The 20,995-nt window shown below is 44.4% G+C and overlaps 1 protein-coding gene and 1 pseudogene across 1 annotated transcript in view; one reads left to right on the top strand and one right to left on the bottom strand.

The window, feature by feature from the left end:
• Positions 1-20,374, bottom strand: part of LOC133123832 (fucolectin-1-like) — a 128,437-nt gene extending 108,063 nt beyond the window's left edge. The window contains exons 1-2 of the mRNA XM_061234450.1: positions 20,220-20,374; positions 18,815-18,890 (exon numbers count right to left, since the gene is read on the bottom strand). The gene's annotated coding sequence lies outside the window, so the exon portion shown is untranslated. The remainder of the gene's footprint in view (positions 1-18,814; positions 18,891-20,219) is intronic.
• On the top strand, positions 8,791-10,636 carry LOC133123841 (fucolectin-1-like; annotated as a pseudogene).
• Positions 20,375-20,995: the final 621 nt, after the last annotated feature.

Genomic DNA, 20,995 nt, shown 5'->3' with positions numbered 1-20,995 from the left:
GGGTAAAGCTAGAAAAAAATATGGTGCAGAAAGATCTTCAAAGAAGGACTTGAAAATGAAAATGGACTATTTATATATTTATTAATTTCCTGAAAAGATAGTCTTGCAGTTCTCTAACTCTCTTCAAAAAGCACAGCACTGTTATTTTACTAAATGTGTGCATATACCCAGGCTTTTCTCAAATGTTTTATTGGCTCTAGCCAATTGATTTAATGATACAATTAAACACAATAATATCAGGAATATAGATCAAAAGAGACTGGAAGTTCTGATCACCCGGATGTGACTGCATAAGCCTCTGAAAAGTGGCAGGGGCATTACTCAACCCAAACATCATTCTACTAAACTCATAGAGCCCTGTGGGCTTTGTCAAAGTCACTGGGGTGCGATGGCACCAGCCAGTATCCGCTGGTGAGGTTGGAAAAGAACCTGCCCTTCGAGAGCAGAGTGCAAGACTCTTCTACCGCGGGGCCAGGGGAAGGCATATTTGGAGGTTACACTGTTGAGTTTACGATAATCTATGCAAGATCTTAAAGTGCCGTCTTTATTGGGCACTGAGACAATGGGTGATGCCCAAGAGCTGGTGGTCTTGCGGATCACTCCTGCCTCCAACATGCCTTGGATCAACGTACGCACCTCCTGGTAGAGATTTGGTTGGGTTTGTCAGTGGTGCCTGCCCTGTGGAGATTGGGTGAAACACAGCATTGGCCTGTACACAGTCATGGGCAGACATGGAGAACACCTCTTTGTGCTCGCATAGAAAAGCATTTACCTGCTGTGTCTGTTCTGGGGTATGGTCTGCTCCACTCAGGCCTGCTGGGATGTAGACATCACTTGGGGTTTCAGGTCGCACCACCTGTTGCAGCTGGACACTCATGGTGTTCTGTGATTCCAAGATCAAGTCCACCCTCTCTGAGAAAAACATCAGTAGACATAATGTTAGCATAGCCACGTGGCTCAGCAGGGAGAACAACGTTAGACTAGTGAAGTTGGGAGTGAGCTGTTGTTTCTGGGTTTAAAGGCGCAGTATTGGTAATGTCACAGCATAAAAGTTAAACCGTGAATGTTATAAAATATGGTGCTAATAGTAGTAATAGCTGGATTATTGTTATTATTTCATTTTCTTGTTTTACTGAAATGGCTATGTCAGGATATGCGCATAGAGATTAATATCGGCTGAATGAAACTAATGACAGTATAAGCAACTGTGGTTTAGTTTCGTATAATTGTATATATTTAGCATTTTCCTAACAAAGATTACTTTTGACCAATAACACCACAGATATTACTATGGTTCATAATGTATAAAACAAAAATCCACAAGCAATTTATTATAGGAACATTAGTTCTAATATTAGTCCTTAATAGTCAGCTAATATAATGAACAAGAACAAGGGACAATTGATACCTGATTGTGTAGGCTGCAGTTCCTTCATTTTTGGCAAAACATAATAACATAGCAGCATTTGTGACTCATCTGTCCATAGAACATAATCCAAAAAGGCCTGGGGATCATCGCGAATGTGAACAGTGTGCATTATTGTTCTGCAGTGGGTTGGTTGCATTTTCTCCTGGATTCGTTAAGTATTATTTGTTTGCTTGCTGATTCTAAATTCAGTTTAGTTGTCATTATAGTGTTCTGTTGTGTACTTGTTTGTTTGTTAGCTATTACAAGTGGTGTTTATTTAGATTCAGTGAAACTGGGTTAGGTGTTTGTTTCTCTCAGGTAAGCTAGGCTATTAAGTTAGGCTATTGTTTTACTGGCTGGCAGGCCACAGCTTTTGTTGTAGGAGGAGCCAATACTTTGCACCCTGCTCAGGCTATTATTACTGGCACACCTGAACTCACTTCAGTGTGCATTATTGTTCTGCAGTGGGTTGGTTGCATTTTCTGTATTCAGCGTCAGTGTTATTTAAGCAGTTGTGTAGCGCACCAGCGGCAGCTGTGTGCGGCGGCCTCTTCTACTTGCCTCGGTGTACGAAGTCGCAGGTGTACAAAGTCGAGGGTGTCTATCTACGGGTGTCCATCGAGGCTGTCCGAGAGCCTGATGTTTGATTTTGTTTTTGCTGCCTGCCCTCATTCCACTGTGTAGTATTCCCCTTGTCCTCCCTAGTTCCCTCCATGTGTTTCCTTCCCATCCCTGTCCTCTCTCCTCTCCCCAGGTCCCAGTCAGGTAGGAGGTTCGCCTCCCGCCAACATGGGCAGAATATCTCTAACCTCATCTTTCCTCCCAGATCCCCTGGTATTGATCTCTGTGTGGCTGGTGGCCTCTGGAACTGCCAGTCCGCCGTCCAGAAAGCAGACTTCATATCTGCCTATGCCTCCCACCTCAACCTTGACTTTCTTGCTTTAACTGAAACGTGGCTCTCACCAGAGAACACGGCCACCCCGGCTGCCCTTTCCTCTGCCTTCTCTTTTTCCCACACACCCAGATCCTCTGGCAGAGGAGGTGGCACAGGTCTCCTAATCTCATCCTCATGGAGATCTAGTGTCTTCTCCTCATCCCTCTCCTTCTCCTCTTTTGAATTTCATGCGGTTTCTCTTACTCTGCCGTGCAAACTGTTTATTATTGTTGTTTATCGCCCCCCGGGTCCTCTGGGGAACTTTTTGGATGAGATGGACATCCTCCTCAGCTCCTCACCTGTCAATGACACCCCCCTGATCCTCCTGGGTGACTTCAACCTCAACTCAGAGTCCACCCAGTCTACCTTTCTCTCCCTCCTCTCTTCTTTTGACCTTACCTTCACTCTTTCCCCTCCCACCCACAAAGCAGGCAACCTTCTTGACCTCATCTTCACAAGGAGCTGCACAACAACCAACCTCTCTGTAACACCACTCCATATATCTGACCACTCCTTCATCTCTTTCTCTCTTCCACTCTCCTCTAACACCCATCCATCTCTCCCACCATCCACTGTCACCTGTCGACGGAACCTACGCCACCTGTCTTCCTCCACCCTCTCATCTACAATCCTCTCCTCCCTACCATCTGCGGAGTCTTTCTCTCGACTGTCTCCCGATGATGCGGCTACAACTCTCATGTCCTCCCTCTCATCTTCCTTTGATTCTCTGTGTCCCCTCACGACCAAATTAGCTCGGGCCTCCCCCCCCCAGTCCTTGGCTTTCTGATGCTCTACAAGCTGTCCGAACCGAACTGCAGGCGGCGGAGAGAAAATGGAAAAGGTCCTGTCTCCCCAGTGATATGGCTTCCTTCCATGCCCTCTTATCATCTTTCCATTCCTCTGTCTCTCTAGCTAAATCTTCCTTCTTTCACTCGAAAATTAACGCGGCCGCCTCTAATCCCCGCAAACTGTTTTCAACTTTCTCCTCTCTTCTGGCCCCCCCACCCCCCTCATCACTCACACCTGATGACTTTGTCTCCTTCTTTGAAAAGAAGGTCGATGCTATTCGCAATTCCTTCTCCCAACCCTCCACCCCTGCTGACCCTCCTACCCCCAAAAAGTTATCCTTTTCTCCCCTCTCTGACGCCGACACACTGAAACTCCTTACTTCCCACCGCCAAACCACCTGTCCTCTTGACCCCTTCCCCTCTCCCCTCCTACAATCTATATCTGATGACATTCTCCCTTTTCTCTCCTCTCTAATCAACACCTCCCTCTCTTCCGGCACCATGCCCTCTTCCCTGAAGAGGGCCAGAGTCACTCCCCTGCTCAAAAAACCTACTCTTGACCCCTCTGCCCTGAACAACTACCGGCCTGTCTCTCTTCTTCCCTTTCTCGCTAAAACTCTGGAACGGGCGGTCTGCTCCCAACTGTCCACTTATCTTCTCCAGAACAATCTCCATGACCCCAACCAGTCTGGCTTCAAGAGTTGCCACTCCACTGAAACCGCCCTGCTCGCGGTCACTGAGGCACTCCACTCTGCTAAAGCAAAAACCCTCTCCTCTGTCCTCATCTTCCTCGACCTGTCAGCCGCCTTCGATACAGTCAAGCATGAGATTCTGCTCTCATCGCTGTCTGGGATGGGTGTCACAGGTTCTGCACTCGCTTGGTTTTCCTCCTACCTCTCTGGTCGCTCCTACCAGGTGACTTGGAGGGGTGCAGTCTCCGACCCTCACCCCCTACGAACTGGAGTCCCGCAGGGCTCGGTTCTTGGGCCTCTCCTCTTCTCGCTATACACCATGTCTCTTGGTTCTGTTATCTCTTCCCACGGCTTTTCTTATCATTCCTACGCTGATGACACCCAACTCTTCATTTCCTTCCCCCCCGACACCCAAATCACCACACGGATCTCTGCCTGCTTGGCTGATATCTCTGCGTGGATGACTTCCCATCACCTTAAGCTCAACCTTGCCAAAACTGAGCTTCTCTACATCCCTGCTAAGTCCTCTCCGTCAATCGACCTCTCATTGACTGTTGAGGACTTTGTAGTTTCCTCCTCCCGTACGGCAAAGAATCTTGGGGTGACTCTTGATAACTGCCTCACCCTGGCTCCACAAGTATCCTCCACTGCCAGAACCTGCAGGTTCTTTCTGTATAATATACGCCGTATCCGTCATCTCCTGACTGAGAAAGCCACCCAGCTCCTAGTCCAGGCGCTCGTCATTTCCCGCCTGGATTACTGCAACTCCCTCCTAGCCGGTCTCCCAGCATGTGCTATCTAGCCCCTCCAGCTGGTCCAGAATGCTGCAGCCCGCCTGATCACCAGTCCGCCCAGGTCGGCTCATGTCACTCCGCTTCTCATTGGCCTCCACTGGCTTCCTATTGCCGTACGCATCCGTTTCAAGGCCCTAGTGTTGGCATTTCAGGCTGCTAAGGGGACTGCCCCAATTTACATACAATCCCTGATCACTCCCTACTCCCCAGCTAGACCACTCCGGTCTGCCAGCTCTGGTCGCCTTACGGTTCCCTCTCTACGTGCACCTGGCGGTCGAGCTGCACGTTCACGCCTGTTTTCCGTTCTGGTTCCTCAGTGGTGGAATGACTTGCCTACCACTGTCAGAACAGCAGAATCCCTCCCCCTATTTCGACCCAGACTCAAAACCCACCTTTTCAAACTCTACCTTAGTCCTCCCTCCTGATTTCCCCTGCCCCTCCTTTCTGATATCCCTATCCTTGTCTAACCCCCCCCCCCCCCCCCCCCCCCCCAAAAAAAAAAAAAAATGCACTTCTGATGACAACTATGTTTAGAACAGCATTTCCTGTGTATTTTGCTAGTTTCTGGATGTGATGCTCTGACTTTTGGTAGAACCTATGCACTTGTAAGTCGCTTTGGATTAAAAGCGTCTGCCAAATGATTAAAATGTAAATGTAAATGAAAAAGAACTGAGCATTTAGGTTTCTTTCAGTCTTTTGCTTCTCTCCCATGAAGACCATTTTGCCCAGTCTATTTCTAATTGTGGAGTCAAGAACACTGGCCTTAGCTGAGGCTACAGAGGCCTGCAGGTCTTTGGATGTTCTTCTGGGATCTTGTGTGACTTCCTGGATGAGTCATCGCTGGGTCCATTTGTCTGGCCAGCCACTTGCCACAGATAACGACTCTCAGCAGGAAGTTCACTGGACCAAGACGTTCAACATACAGCACACCAACCAGGACAAACAGAGAATGTTTGCCTCTGAAACATTCTGAAGAATTGACATGCCCCCATCTTGTGAAAAGTTCAGATGGCATCACATGCCATATCTATCAGGTGATCTCCCTTTATTCAAGGTGTGAATCCAACTGCCAAATGCCAATAATGTAACTGTATACTTCCTCCAATGAAAACCAGATCACCTAGCATAGAAGCATTTGCCAAAATGATGCATAAGGTCATATATCACAGAAGACCTTGCTAATGACAATTCTACATACATCACCTGTAGAAATGTTGGTGTTATTTGTAAACTGGTAATCTCGATCGGTAACTTGTCCTGTAGCCGTGTGGACAACGATTCAAAGTTTTCAGCTGGAATGACAGAGTGGAATAATAAGGCTTGAAAAGACTGAAAACTCTGCCGTACAGACCAGAGTACAGACCTGCCCACACTTTAACCCTGCAGTACAGACCAGAGTACAGACCTGCCCACACTTTAACTCTGCAGTACAGACCAGAGTACAGACCTGCCCACACTTTAACTCTGCAGTACAGACATTGACTGAAAAGTTAAACATTTGAGTATACAGGTTGGCCTCTCCCAGGGTGACTCAACCATTGCATTACATTACATGGCATTTAGCAGATGCTCTTATCCAGAGCGACGTACAACGAAGTGCAAATCAAACACAACTGTGAAGAGGACCTGAGAGGACAGTACAGTTCCGAGTCCAAGTGTAAACATACAGATAATCAGAACCCTTGAAGTGTACAATCAACTTCCAAACTAGCATACCACAGTTGGCAGCCAGAATACAACAATACAACAGCCAATAAAAAACAACAATATCTATACAAGTAACAATATCTATACAATCTATACATAAGTGCCATGACAGTCTAAGGCTAATCATGGTGGTGAGTTAGGGAGGGAGGGCGGCCTTTAGCGTAGTGGTTAAAGTACATGACTGGGACCGCAAGGTCGGTGGTTCTAATCCCAGTGTAGCCACAATAAGATCCGCAGAGCCTTTGGCCATTGAGCAAGGCCCTTAACCCTGCAGCACATCACAGATGACCTTGTGGAATGTGAACAGAGAATGTGGAATGTGAACAGAGAATGTGGAATGAGGGTAAAGCTAGAAAAAAATATGGTGCAGAAAGATCTTCAAAGAAGGACTTGAAAATGAAAATGGACTATTTATATATTTATTAATTTCCTGAAAAGATAGTCTTGCAGTTCTCTAACTCTCTTCAAAAAGCACAGCACTGTTATTTTACTAAATGTGTGCATATACCCAGGCTTTTCTCAAATGTTTTATTGGCTCTAGCCAATTGATTTAATGATACAATTAAACACAATAATATCAGGAATATAGATCAAAAGAGACTGGAAGTTCTGATCACCCGGATGTGACTGCATAAGCCTCTGAAAAGTGGCAGGGGCATTACTCAACCCAAACATCATTCTACTAAACTCATAGAGCCCTGTGGGCTTTGTCAAAGTCACTGGGGTGCGATGGCACCAGCCAGTATCCGCTGGTGAGGTTGGAAAAGAACCTGCCCTTCGAGAGCAGAGTGCAAGACTCTTCTACCGCGGGGCCAGGGGAAGGCATATTTGGAGGTTACACTGTTGAGTTTACGATAATCTATGCAAGATCTTAAAGTGCCATCTTTATTGGGCACTGAGACTATGGGTGATGCCCAAGGGCTGAAGGTCTTGCGGATCACTCCTGCCTCCAACATGCCTTGGATCAATGTACGCACCTCCTGGTAGAGATTTGGTTGGGTTTGTCAGTGGTGCCTGCCCTGTGGAGATTGGGTGAAACACAGCATCGGCCTGTACACAGTCATGGGCAGACATGGAGAACACCTCTTTGTGCTCGCATAGAAAAGCATTTACCTGCTGTGTCTGTTCTGGGGTATGGTCTGCTCCACTCAGGCCCGCTGGGATGTAGACATCACTTGGGGTTTCAGGTCGCACAACCTGTTGCAGCTGGACATTATTTTCATGTGTTGTTGCAGAATACAATAAAATATGAGCACCTGGATATCACAAAGTGTCATTATTCAAGTGTGCAACAATAACTCGGGACAAGCAGGCAACCTTTTGATGCCGTTTCAGGCATACTGGCGCTGTACCCAGAGTGTTCAGCCTCTCTGGCACCCTACCACCATCAGTGTTGACCACAGCCCTGGCCACTAGTCAGGAACAGTCGTGCTTGGCTTGATCAGACAATGCCACACACACGCACACACACATACCCAACTAAATTTCCTTACTAACTTCCCGTTAGTTTATCTGTTAAGTGTTTGTATGTTTGTTTAATAAATATATTTTATTAAACCCCGGTGTCCGTTTTGGAATCGCATAGACATGAGAGCCGAGTTAAAGCAGTCTTTCGAAGAACTTCCAACCTTCAGGTTATCGGTATGTTTAATCATTAAAATTGGTTATTTTAATTATTAATTAAAATACTAAATTTGTGGTTAGATATTTCTGATAATAGTAATTTTATGAGACTGATTACTTTTTGCAGTTATACTGCTACACAACGTTTAACTGGCGCCCCGGTTTCGTAGAGAGTAAAATCCCTGCGTTATTTGGCGGCCCGTGCGAGGACCCTACATAATTTGGAGTCCCGTGCGAGGAACCCTACACTGTGAACCTGCTACCTTAGTGACAGGTGAGTTTACAGCCGAGATCTAACTGTGAACCTGCTGCCTTACAGACAGGTGAGTTTACAGACTAGATCTACCTGCAGATCCACCTGAAAATCTCTCTATTAGCAATTTTTCAAAAATGAATGATGAAGCTTTTGTAAGCTTTCAAACATTTTATTGAACATTAGTTGTACTCGATTTCACTGTTTATTTCTCTGAGAAAATGTAGCTATGACGCAATGTTGTATCCTATGTTTACAAATTGCTTAACCCTAAATGGGGTAACCCGTGATCTTCACAGTGAATTAATCTCTTTGTAAAAAAATATTTTGGATGTTCAATGTTCCTTCAATGGTCTCATCATTGGTGGTTCATGCTGGCTATCTGGTTACCTAAGCTAAGTTAGCTAGCACACATTATCTTCATAATGCTTTGCATTGGAAGAAAAATCTGTTTGAAATCTCTGAAATTGAGGATGCACCATGTAGAACCACATCAACTCAATATTTGTTTTAAGATTTTCCCCCAGAATAATTCCAAAATGTACTTGCTTGGTTGATCTCTGCTCTACAATCTCTCCCCTCTTTTCCAGGATGAAGGTGATAATCTTACTTGTTCAGATCGTGGCACTTTCAGCCGTCAAGCCAGGCTCAGTTCCTCCAGGATTTACAGAAGGTACACTTCACCCCATGCACATGCACTGAAATGGAAACCACCTGTACATGAAAGCGTACAGGTGTTTCTCTGAAAAAGTCTTCATCAATCTTTATCCATATCTATTTGGATCAGTTGTCTGAAATGAATGCCCCGAGTGAGATAAAATAATTGGTGTTTGGAAATGTTGACCAAAGGCAAATGTTTTTACCACTTGAATATAAGTAATATTCAATTCAGATACTATTGCCACTGACATGATTTAACTGAAGTAATATCAGACCTTGTGGAATTTAACTTCATGTTATTGGTTCACTAAACATTTAAGCATGAAAGCCAGCTTCACATATCAGACTCATATTATGCCTGACAAACCTTTCCCTCCAACTCATAAACCCAATGAGCCAAAGTGATCCGATGGCCAGTGACTTACAGCCTCTGCCGTGGAGAATTTGGCTGAACACCCAAAGGCATGATGGGTAATTTCACAGTACTGCTGCAGTTGCACAGGACACAGGGTTTGTCCAGGGTGCTAATAAAGTAACAGCATTTTACAGCCATGTTGGCTCAATTGTGTTAATTTCCCCCTGCAGAGAACGTGGCTTTACGCGGCAAGGCCACTCAATCAGGGCTTCCATCAGGCCCTGGGGCAGTGTTAAGCCTGGCAGCCTATGCCATTGATGGAAACCGATGCCAGGCATGGGTCCTGTGCCCACACCGCAATCGGTCCCAACGCCTGGTGGAGGGTGGACCTGCTGAAGTCCTACTTAATCACCTCCGTCACCATCACCACCCGAGGAGACTGCTGTGCAGAAAGGATCGGTGGAGCTCAGATCCTCATCGGCGACTCCCTGGAGAACCACGGCATCAATAATGCACGGTCAGTAGCCATCTTTACACGCAGAGCCTCATATTCACAAACACTTTTTTGAAATGCCTGGTCATCTTCATAATGTCTGTCTCACCTCTGCAATGCCCTCTTTCTATTTGGGGCAGAGCAGATAAGTGTGTCCTTTAGAGAGAGAGAGTGCTGCCAACAGCCCCCTCTGTACAGAGTACAGACCTGCCCACACTTTAACTCTGCAGAACAGACCAGAGTCCAGACCTGCCCACACTTTAACTCTGCAGTACAGACCAGAGTACAGACCTGCCCACACTTTAACTCTGCAGAACAGACCAGAGTACAGACCTGCCCACACTTTAACTCTGCAGTACAGACCAGAGGACAGACCTGCCCACACTTTAACTCTGCAGTACAGACCAGAGTACAGACCAGCTCACACTGACAGATCATTTCCATTAACAGCCCAACCGCACGATAAGCTTCCCCCTCATCACACGCTAGCTACTGTAACTGAGGAAGCATCATATTCATAGTTAGGACTGTTAATAATTTGACAATTATTATTCAAAATAAGCCCCTTAGCAACTTTGTTCTGTTCCCTCTTGCAGGTGCAGCGAGATTGAAACTATGACAGCAGGAGAGACTAAAACCTTTCCCTGTCCCGGGCTAATGCTGGGACATTACGTGACGGTGCACCTTCCAAGAGAGAACGTCCTTCAGCTCTGTGAAGTGGAAGTGAATGCTTTGCTTCCTCCCACTAACTTTTGTGGCTGATACCACATTTAAAGCTGGTCACTTTAGCCCGGTGTAGTATGTAAGAAATCGGGTAAAGAAATCAATCTTGGGATCAAGTTTTATTTCCTGCTTTTCATGTACGCAACACCTGCTGAAGTTCTACTCCTGTTCTTTCTCTAAGTCGATTTACTGATTGATTTTCTGTGTAGCGCATCAAATAAAATCTCATTTAAAGCATTGACTTACATGTTGTGTGTGCTGATTACACTATTGGGTGCCCAGGGTTAAATCACTGAGCACTTCATTCAGTAGTAATAATAATAATAATAATTATTATTATTATTATTATTTATTTATATAGCATAAAATGTAGCTGACATGAAGGTGACAGTAACGCAAATAACCATGCATTACAATAGTGGTATGCTAAAGAGTGTCTCTGAACACACAATGCGTCAAACCTCAAAGTGGATAGGCAACAACAGCAGCAAAAATCTGAATTGTATTACACTGCTCTGTTTACTGTATTGTTCACAATGATTGGTGTGATACAGTGGGGATGTTTGAGTTCAGCAGTCTGCTATTACATATAGGCCTATGAAAGCTGCACTACGTGAACACAGTCCCATCTTTGTGTGTGTTTCAATACATAACTCACAAGCCCCCGTTAATGTAAGGAAGTGTATACAGTGGCTTCCTACAGTACATACACAACTAACAAATAATACAATAATACAATGTTATTTACATTAACATTATCTGTTAATGTTTTCCAACAAGTGTAAAGTATTATTAATGATTCAATGGAATCAACAAAAGTCTTACATTATTCAAATAAAAAAATGTGTTTCCCCAAAAAAACTGATTTCACAATTATTGGCACTCCTGGTTCATTACTTTATATGTTGTTTTCACTTCATCATTTCTGTGTGGATAGTGATGTATCTTTGGAGTTGTTGTCCTGCTGGAAAATATGACCAAGTCTTAGCTTCCTCGCAGGGACAATCAGATATTCTGCCAAAACTTCAGACTAATATTTTGTTAATGCTTTATATCAAACTGTTGTGGTAATGGTCCGTGTTTCCAACACCTCTCATGCACAATACTTCACTTGCTTAACGCTACACTTGCAAGTCAAACTTGCACTGCTGCTTGAATTGTGAAGTAACCTTTTGTTTTTGGCATGCACCAGAAGCGGAATGAGTGGGGGTTGATTAATCAGTCTCAGATTTGTAGGGCGTGCCTCCCATTCTGCGGTATTTAAAAGCCTTCACTCTGGGCCAGAAGTGGAATGAGTGGGGGTTCCAAAGGGTACACCTACGAGCAGATATGGGGCTGCCTTTTCTGTTTCTGTGAGACAAAACATGCCTGAGACCAGTCGCTGTTGTGTCTGCTAGCCAACATGTGTTCCAAGCCAGGCAGGAATTCATCTGGTATAAATCTGGTGCAAAAAGTAAAGAGAAAATGAAGAAATTACTTGCTTGAACATTTGCTGCTTTAATTGTGACTGACTGAGGCTATTTACCAAACCAGAGGCTATAAGCCAGCCTACTTAGGCTATTATTTATTTCTGATGCATACACTGAAACTCTTTCAAATATAAATTTGGCTTCTAACCGACAAGACAGATAGGACTACTGACGCAATGTGTTCAGGGGTTTTGCTGCAGTTTGTTCAATAATAAATTTCCCATTTACTTCAAGACTTTTGCATTAAGATGATTAACCGTTTCCACTTTGCCCCCCTAGAGGGCAATTATATCGAACTATTTTGTGCTCGTCCTATAAAGCTGTCAATATGTCAAAAACTATTTACTGCACATGTGTGGTTTAAGACTTTAAAGAAGAGAAATTAAAGAAGAGGCTTGTCCCATTCAAATAAAATAAAAATACGACAAAATTTCTTTTTTTTATTTCTTTTTTCTAAGTCAAGGACCAACCCAGAACTACATTATATTTGTGCACAAACTTAATGGCAATGACAACCATTCAAATTCCACATTAGATTTCCCAAACACTGTCCTGAAGTGTCCCCAAATCAATCAATTTTTATTTGCTTAGTGCTTTTAACAAAGGGGCTTTGTCACAAAGCTGGCTGACAGGAAGAAACCTTGAGCAGAACCTGACTCAGAGGGGGAACCCATCTGCCCCAGGTTGACATTGTTTTTTTTGGAAAAATGGTTGTAAAAATAAACAGATTAATTAGTACATCCAAATTAATTCCAAATTAATTAAAAGTCCAAGCAGAGGTAAAGGTGGGCTAGAGCTCTGGGCAGGTGCAGGGAGTGGGGAGCAGAGGAAAGTAACATTGTTAGGGGGTTCAGGTAATTTATCAATCACAGCAGGAGAGAGAGGTACGTACGGGAAGGAGAACCCTGGCAGAATAAGGCTATGGCAGCATAGCTGAGGGAAACAGAGGCAGAATAAGGCTATGGCAGCATGCCTCAGGGAAACAGAGGCAGAATAAGGCTATGGCAGCATGGCTAAGGGGAACAGAGGCAGAATAAGGCTATGGCAGCCTGGCTAAGGGGAACAGAGGCAGAATAAGGCTATGGCAGCCTGGCTAAGGGGAACAGAGGCAGAATAAGGCTATGGCAGCCTGGCTAAGGGAAACAGAGGCAGAATAAGGCTATGACAGCATGGCTCAGGGGAACAGAGGCAGAATAAGGCTATGGCAGCATAGCTGAGGGAAACAGAGGCAGAATAAGGCTATGGCAGCCTGGCTAAGGGGAACAGAGGCAGAATAAGGCTATGGCAGCATGGCTAAGGGGAACAGAGGCAGAATAAGGGTATGGCAGCATAGCTCAGGGAAACAGAGGCAGTGGCAGGGAAACAAACACTGTGCCATGAGGGCAGGCTTGAGACAGTCACCCCCAGACCATGACTGGATCAGCTTAACACAGCACTACCAACAATAATCCTGTGACAGCACTGACTGCTAAATCCACCAGAGACTCTAGAGCTTATGCAAGCCACCCACTCCTGCACCTCAACTATAGGATAGACTAAAAGGATATGTTGTAAGCCTGACAGTGTCTGCACCCAGAACATGAGCAGACAATTTGTTCCACAGGAGAGGCGCACAATAAGAAAAGCCAAATTAAAATCCAATAAAGGCTAATTTATAGATTAAAAATCTAATAAAACAAAGTCAAATCCATTAAAAGCTTAATGGGTGCTCAGATTAGTCGTAAAAGAAGAAACTGACTCAGCTAATGACCAGAGGGAGACCGTTCGAGAGTCTAGTGGCTGTAACTGAAATGGCACGATCACCATTTTTCTTCAGCCTAGACTCTGGAATGGCTAATAATGATGTATCTGAGGGTAAGTAATGAATACGATTTTGACTCAAGCGACTGGTAACATGTGTAATATAGTTAGAATTAGGATAATGTATGATATCTTATTTGTTCATGGTAAAAAGCCTAGCAACTCAATTGTGAACCACTTGAAGCCAGGCCTAAACTGCTTAAACAACCTCTGGGAGTGGAGACATTGGCTGGGGGGGGCCAAAGAGCTTTTCATTGTGCTGACGGATCGCCTTAACCTGGAGTATATACGGACGGTCAAACGTCTGAACCTACGACACGCTAGGTGGTCCCTTTAATTCTCTCGCTTCGAATTCACTCCCGTATCGCCCAGGTTCGAAGGTAACTTGAATAAACAAACTGACGTGAGTTACGTTAGCTATCGCTAGCAGAGACAAGCACAGGTTGGCTACTGAAGCCGGGTACCACGATAGCCGTAGGCGCTGTTTAGTTTAATTTAAACTTTGTGGGAGACACACTGCTGGACCATCTAGCCTCGCGTAGTTACAGGTCTCACAAGCATTCTGTCTCGCAATTACATACTGGTCCTAATATCGGTGCCACATTAGCTCCCTCCGTCGACAGCAGGTAGCTAACGTTACTGGTTGGAAGCTAGCAAGCTAGTTAGCTAACCTTAAACCCGGCCAAAATGCCAAGCGAAACCCTAACTATTAAATTATATGTACAACATATAATTACAACAATTAAATACAACTAAGTCACTCAGTCATTAGTGTGGTTATTTGCTATTTATTTTAAAGAATATGACTTTCGGTTTAAGCCACGTTTTAAAAGTAGCCTAATTAAAAAATCAGCCATTATGGTAGATAACAAGCTTGCCAGCTTTAGCCACTGTTTAAATTAACGTTAACAGTTCAATAGCTAACATTGACGTTAGGATTTTGCCGGGGTTATCGCAAGTGCAGATTTCAGGAGTACAGTTCCATTGTTACTTAAGTGTTAATTTCTGATCCTTAATTTTGAATATAAGTTTTCCGTCATCTCTAGTACCTGTACTTCGCAGGAGTACAACAATGTCACATTACTTCATTGTTCAGCCCAACTCTTTCAAACCCATAGACATGTACAGTATAAGTATATGCTCCATTTACTCCTTGTTAATCCGGGTTGTAAACACATTATTTAGCCTGCAGAGGACGCCAGTAATACTCATGAAAATTAACCAATGACAGACTACACCCGATTGCTCTTTACAAGGAACATTTTCTATGGGCAGAAACTTAAGTATTTTTAAATGATAATTAAAGCAGCAGGGGACAGAGGCCTATATTTTATGCATTTGCTGAAACGCAGCGAAACCAAGCAGACACTGGGGTCTTGAAGTTTTGAAGCCCTGGTCTATTACGTGTGAAACCTGAATTAAGTCTTAGTTCCTGTGGTGATCCCTGATCCCTTAAACCGGCCGAGAATGTGATAGTGATGCACGCCATCTTCACACCCTTCCTGTGTGTTTTTCTGTCGCTCTCCGGCCATTTTAAACTGTAATTCCTGTAAATGCCACCAGGTGTCATTATAGTCACACAGAATAGTCATTCCAGCCCACATTTTATACGATTACGTAAGTACAGATAAATAATAAATAACAAACCAGTTAACGGAACCCTAGCTACTCTGATCTGTGGACCCATAACAACCTGTTTGACTGCTCATAATAGGGTGGGTGAAAAATCTGTTTTGAGCCTAGATTTAAAGATAGGGAGAGAGAGTGCTCCCCGAATCTCACCGGGTAAGTCATTCCACAGGAGAGGGGTCAATGGGAATATGAGGGTGAAGAAAGACCTTAAAGGTACAATAGGTCATTTAGGACTTCTAACGGTCAAGAGAGGAATTGCAGCAACAAATACGCTCAAACCACAACACTGTTTATCCCTCCCCCTTCCCCGTGAACGCGCTGAGGTTGAAACTCCTTTGGCTGTGGCAGTTAGAACCAATTTTCAACCAATGAGCTTGAATTATTGTACAGCTATAGATGTGTTGGTACAGAGTGCCGGCCAGTCAACTGCATATTTTGAAACCCGGATTTAAGGGCTATATCACAGGTAGAGGGCGAGTCAACATGTCAGTGAGCCTTTTTCAATGATAGGAAGGGATTTACAATGGCCTTGTAACAATGTTTTAACACACAAATCTTACCTATTGTACCTTTAGGATAGGGAAGGGCAAGCCCATTCCTTAAATGTGAGGAGGAGTACTTTGAAAACAATGTGAAATGTAATGGGTAGCCAATGGAGAGAAGCTAGTAATATGCTCAAAGCATTTTTGTTAGGGGGCAGTTGGGGGGAAGTAGGGGGGCATTGGTGGTGGGTTAATGGGGGGGGGGGGCAGATGTGTTTATGTTGGTGCTCAGGGGGGAGAATGCAGAATGCTATGGAGAGACAGTGTCTGGATTATGCATGTGTGTGTGTCTCTGTGTGTGCATGCATGCAAGTGTGTGCGCGTGTTGCGTGTGTGTGTGTATGCCTTCCTCAGTGTTGTGTGTGTGTGTGTGTGTGTGTGTGAGTGAGTGTGTGTGTGTGTGTGTGCCTGTCTCAGTGTTGTGTGTGTGTGTGTGTGTGTGTATGCCTGCCTCAGTGTTGTGTGTGTGTGTGTGTCTGGCTGTCTCAGTGTTGTGTGTGTGAGTGAGTGTGTGTGTGTGTGTCTGGCTGTCTCAGTGTTGTGTGTGTGTGAGTGAGTGTGTGTGTGTGTGTGTGCGTGTGTGTGTGTGCCTGTCTCAGTGTGTGTGTGCGTGTGAGAGTCCCCAGCAGTACTGTGTAATAGTATTCCTCCTGGCTCACATTATAAAATAAAGGAAATAATCTTTATACAGGAACACATTACAGCAGGAGACAAGCATGTGTGCAGCCTCACCCAACTCACAGGGCTGGGTTACAGCAGAGAGAGAGGGAGAGAGAGAGAGAGAGTGATGGAGAGAGAGAGAGAGAGAGAGAGAGAGAGTGATGGCAAAATTCATACAGGCCAGCTTTCATTATTTTGGCTTTTTTCTTTTCTTTTTTTTTTACTTTGTGTCATCTGAGGGCTGTATGAAAAGGTTTGAAAAATTGAGTTTCTGATTGAATAACAATACCTGCTCTATGTACGTATCATCAACAGCGATTGTCTATTTTGGATACTATAACACGCACACACACACACAGTCGTTGCTTGCACTGCTCTGAGAAACCTTTAGCTGGTCTCGTCTTGTTCCAGAGAGCCTCTACAACCTTTAGCGTGTATATTGTGTTTAGGAAACAGACAACAATGATCATTCCTAGCACCTTCGCACAAAATGTTTCCTTAAAACTGCTCTGGGTTTTGTACACTGGATGCTTGCTCTGAAAAGCATACTGACTTTAACATGATTCATGCCGTATGCGGATTTCCAAAACAATCAAAGGTGGGGACTGCCCAAAGCTTGTTTTGCTTCCCCGCATGTTACAAAATAAGGAGCCATCATTGCTAAAACATTGGCATTGTTAGACAGTTCATAGAGATAGAACTTGAGTTTTAATGGTATATCCTGCGACTGCATTGATAGAAAAATTTCACTGTAAAAAAAATGGAATGAATGTAGTAAATAAACCCACTCCAGCTCCAGTGCAGGCCAGTGTGACTTTCTGTAAGGTTAAAGGTCATGTTTAAGTCGGGGAAAGAGAGGGAGAGTGTGTAGCGGAAAGGCTCCTGATTTGGGTGGTGTTCCAATTTGTAATTTCATATTTATTTGTGTATTTGTACTTATGCTTCAAACTATTATCACCCATATATACAGTACAAGTTCACATGCGTAGATATTTGTATACATACACCCATATGCATATACATAAACAAAAGTATACGGGCCGGAATTCATTTGTCTACTGTTTTATAAGGGTTTCCAGATGGGCCCAGTATTGACTCTGGCGAAGCTGCAAAGCGGCTTGGGTGTGAGAGAGTTTTTAGGAGGGAAAGGTGATCTACAGCACGGATCTTTCTCACCTGTGGGATGTTGTTTTAAACCAGAGTCTGGCCCCACCCCTCCCTGTCTGAGCCCCTGTTCCCTGCAATGAGGTCATCACTTACTGCCCCAACTACCCCCCTACATTACATTACATTAATGGCATTTGGCAGGCGCTCTTATCCAGAGCGACGTACAACAAAGTGCACACCCATAACCAGGGACATGTGCGCTGAAAGACCCTAGAGGGAAGTACAGTTTCAAGTGCTGACAATACAATAAGATACGATAAGGCCTTGGGCCTTGTAGATTAATCTGACAAACGATGACATCTATAAAACTGTTTTACAAAACACAATGCTAAAGAATAATATGCACTCATGTAGGGACAACAATAAACAGCTTACAAAGCAGCAATAAAACCATCCTAGCAAACAAAATTGTAGTAATAACCTCATTATCTCACACAATTGTGAGAACTAAAAATAGCTAAACAGCTAACAGTTGATAAGAGATTGTTGGGAGGGGAGGAGAGAGGTGCAGCTAGAAGAGGTGTGTCTTCAGTCTGCGCTTGAAGAAGTCTCTGCTGTTCTGACCTCCACGGGGAGGTTGTTCCACCACCGTGGAGTCAGAACAGACAGCAGTCGTGAGCGGGCGATGGAAGTGCGGAGAGGGGGAGGCGCCAGGCAGCCTGTGGAGGCCGGACGGAGAGGTCTGGCAGGGGTGTAGGGGCTGATGATCTTTTTTCTTTTCTTTTCTTTTTTTTGATGCTTTTAATTTGATGCGAGCCATGATAGGCAGCCAGGGGAGGGAAGTGAGCAGGGGGTGATGTTGGAGGCATCTGGGAAGGTTGAAGACCAGACGAGCTGCTGCATTCTGGATGAGTTGGAGAGGTCTGATGGCAGAGGCCAGTAGGCCAGCCAAGAGAGAGTTGCAGTAGTCCCGGTGGGACAGTACCATCACTTGGACCAGGAGCTGGTTCGAGGAGGGGGTGCGAAGGGGGCGGGGGGGCTCTCCAGATGTTGTATAGGAAGAATCTGCAGGACAGGGTCACTGCCGCAAATGTTCTTGGAGAGGCACACTAGGGAAATTGAGAAATCATGAAGGGGAGAGGTTAGAGCAGAAATGAAGATCATTTTGTCTTACCTGGGTTGAGCTGTAGGTGGTGGTTGTCCATCCAACTCTGGATGTCACTCAGACAAGCAGAGATGCAGGCTGAAACCTGTGTCAGATGGTGAGAATGAGAAAAACAGTTGGGTGTCATCAGCATAGCAATGATAAATCAAACCATGAGCAGTAATAATGGCCAAGGGATTTAGTGTAAAGGGAGAAAAGAAGCAGGCCAAGGACTGAGGCCTGGGGAAAAAAAACCATGAGTCTCGTACATGAAAAATGGGATTTATACGTGGCTATATCATTTGCATTGCTGTACGACGCAACAACTGTGCAGCCTGGTAGACTCCAGACCTTTCCCTGATAACGGACAATGATAAACTTTTGGCAGCGTTGGAATTTTCTAACAATGGGAAAAAAGGTAATTGGCCGTCAAGTGTAAACTGAATCTGTACGGGGTATATCAAAGAGAGTCGTCTTTGATCTCGTCAGCTCCAGGTCGCAACCGGCGGTCCCGTCACGCCACAAACAAAAAAGGTGTCTGGTGTCCTTACTTGTGCGCGTTGCCATAGGCTAGAATCTCCGTTACACGTAAGAGTACGCGCTGCCTCTCTTTACCAACAACAACTTCGTCTTTGGCACAGTTAGTCCACAAAAACGACGAAATGGGCTATTAGGCGACGCTTGCAGCCGTATACAGCTTTAACACGAGTCAGAAACGTATGCGATCATCATCACTCTTGAGTTTATTTGACACACTAGCCTACATTTTACAGTGTACCTACGCACTGATGTATACACGCTCCGATTGTCCATACAATGTGGACTTCGTGGAATGAATTACAGTATCTTATGGAAATGATCGAGTAAATTCTCTAACTTAGAGAATTTAGAGAACTCTAACTCTAACTCTTAACTGTATCGTTACACGTTTGCACATCCTGTGATATTTGTTGCTGTTTTCTTTTCTCATTCATTGTGAACCAAATTCTTCGGGTACTGTGGATTCGTCTGGATCATGTCGCCTCTGTAATCCCCGGCATATTAAGTTTCTGGTGATGAAAACTATGTCCACAGCGTTCACGACTCCAGGAGGCTTGGGTCAACCCATTGATGAAATTAAATTGCACATCTTGCAAATGCTTGCTTACAGACATGTATTAAACCAAAGAAACGTTTTATTTTATTTTGTTTGCAAAACACCATATTTAAGTGACAGTTAGTTTCAAGTCTAGTAATTTAAGAAATTGCGACCCGTTTACAGAATTCAAGAAAATCACGCAGCAATCATCCACGAACGATGGGTAACGTTTCTATACTACAGATAATAAGCGATCAAGGAAGGACTTCCAACTAACATATACAAACATGATCTTTGCGAGTATTGTGACAACAAACTTTTTTACCTTAAAGTATTAAATGTGATGTTTTTTCTTACCCGGTGAAACGTCAGACACTTCAGCCAGCTCCTCTTTGGAAAAGCAGCCCTTCCCGTTTCGCGCACCGTCTCCAGACATTCAAACCCAGCGGTGTGCAAAGCCTGGTCGCTACTCCGAGTGGCAAATGCGCGTACAATGCGTCTGCTTTCTTCTCTTTCCCTCTAACCTTCGACAATGAGGAATAATGATATACTGATCCTGTGCGCTACTACGCCGTCGAGGAAGTCCGTGAGTCACAAGATCCCGCCCTGTTCGCAAACTCTGCCTCTCCCGACCTGCAGACGGCGATGGTAGTTCAGCGTACGGAACAGAGACTTGTTGACTGTGTCTCTCCGTTCGAGAATCACTTTAGGTGATGATCGCTGAAGTATGGTAGCCTGAATCTCTAAATAACCTAATCTAGTTGGTATTGTTATGGCTCTTCATACTTTATAGTATAACGTGAACGCTGACCTGTAGTTGGTAGCCTGTTTGAAATAACTGGGAAAAATGATGGCACTCTTTTTTGAGTGTTTGCTCTAGATTTTCCCACAGATTCGCTGATAAAACAAAACTCACACATAGACCGCTGGTCTGTTGAGGTAGCTTATGGCAATGGTTTTAGAGAATATAAAATACAATAAACATTCAAAGTTTGCCTTAAAATATTTTAACATTAAAATACCGTTGTGTAAAGACCTTTCACAGTTAAATACAGTACTCCGAGTACAATGCAAGATAATGAGTGAATCTTTGTATTTGTAATCTATCGATATCCATTGAGTGGCTACTCAAA

Source organism: Conger conger, chromosome 1 (genome assembly GCF_963514075.1).
Source record: "Conger conger chromosome 1, fConCon1.1, whole genome shotgun sequence".
NCBI lineage: Eukaryota > Metazoa > Chordata > Actinopteri > Anguilliformes > Congridae > Conger > Conger conger.
The sequence above is the reverse complement of the archived record's forward strand: the minus strand, read 5'-3'. Positions and strand labels throughout refer to the sequence as shown.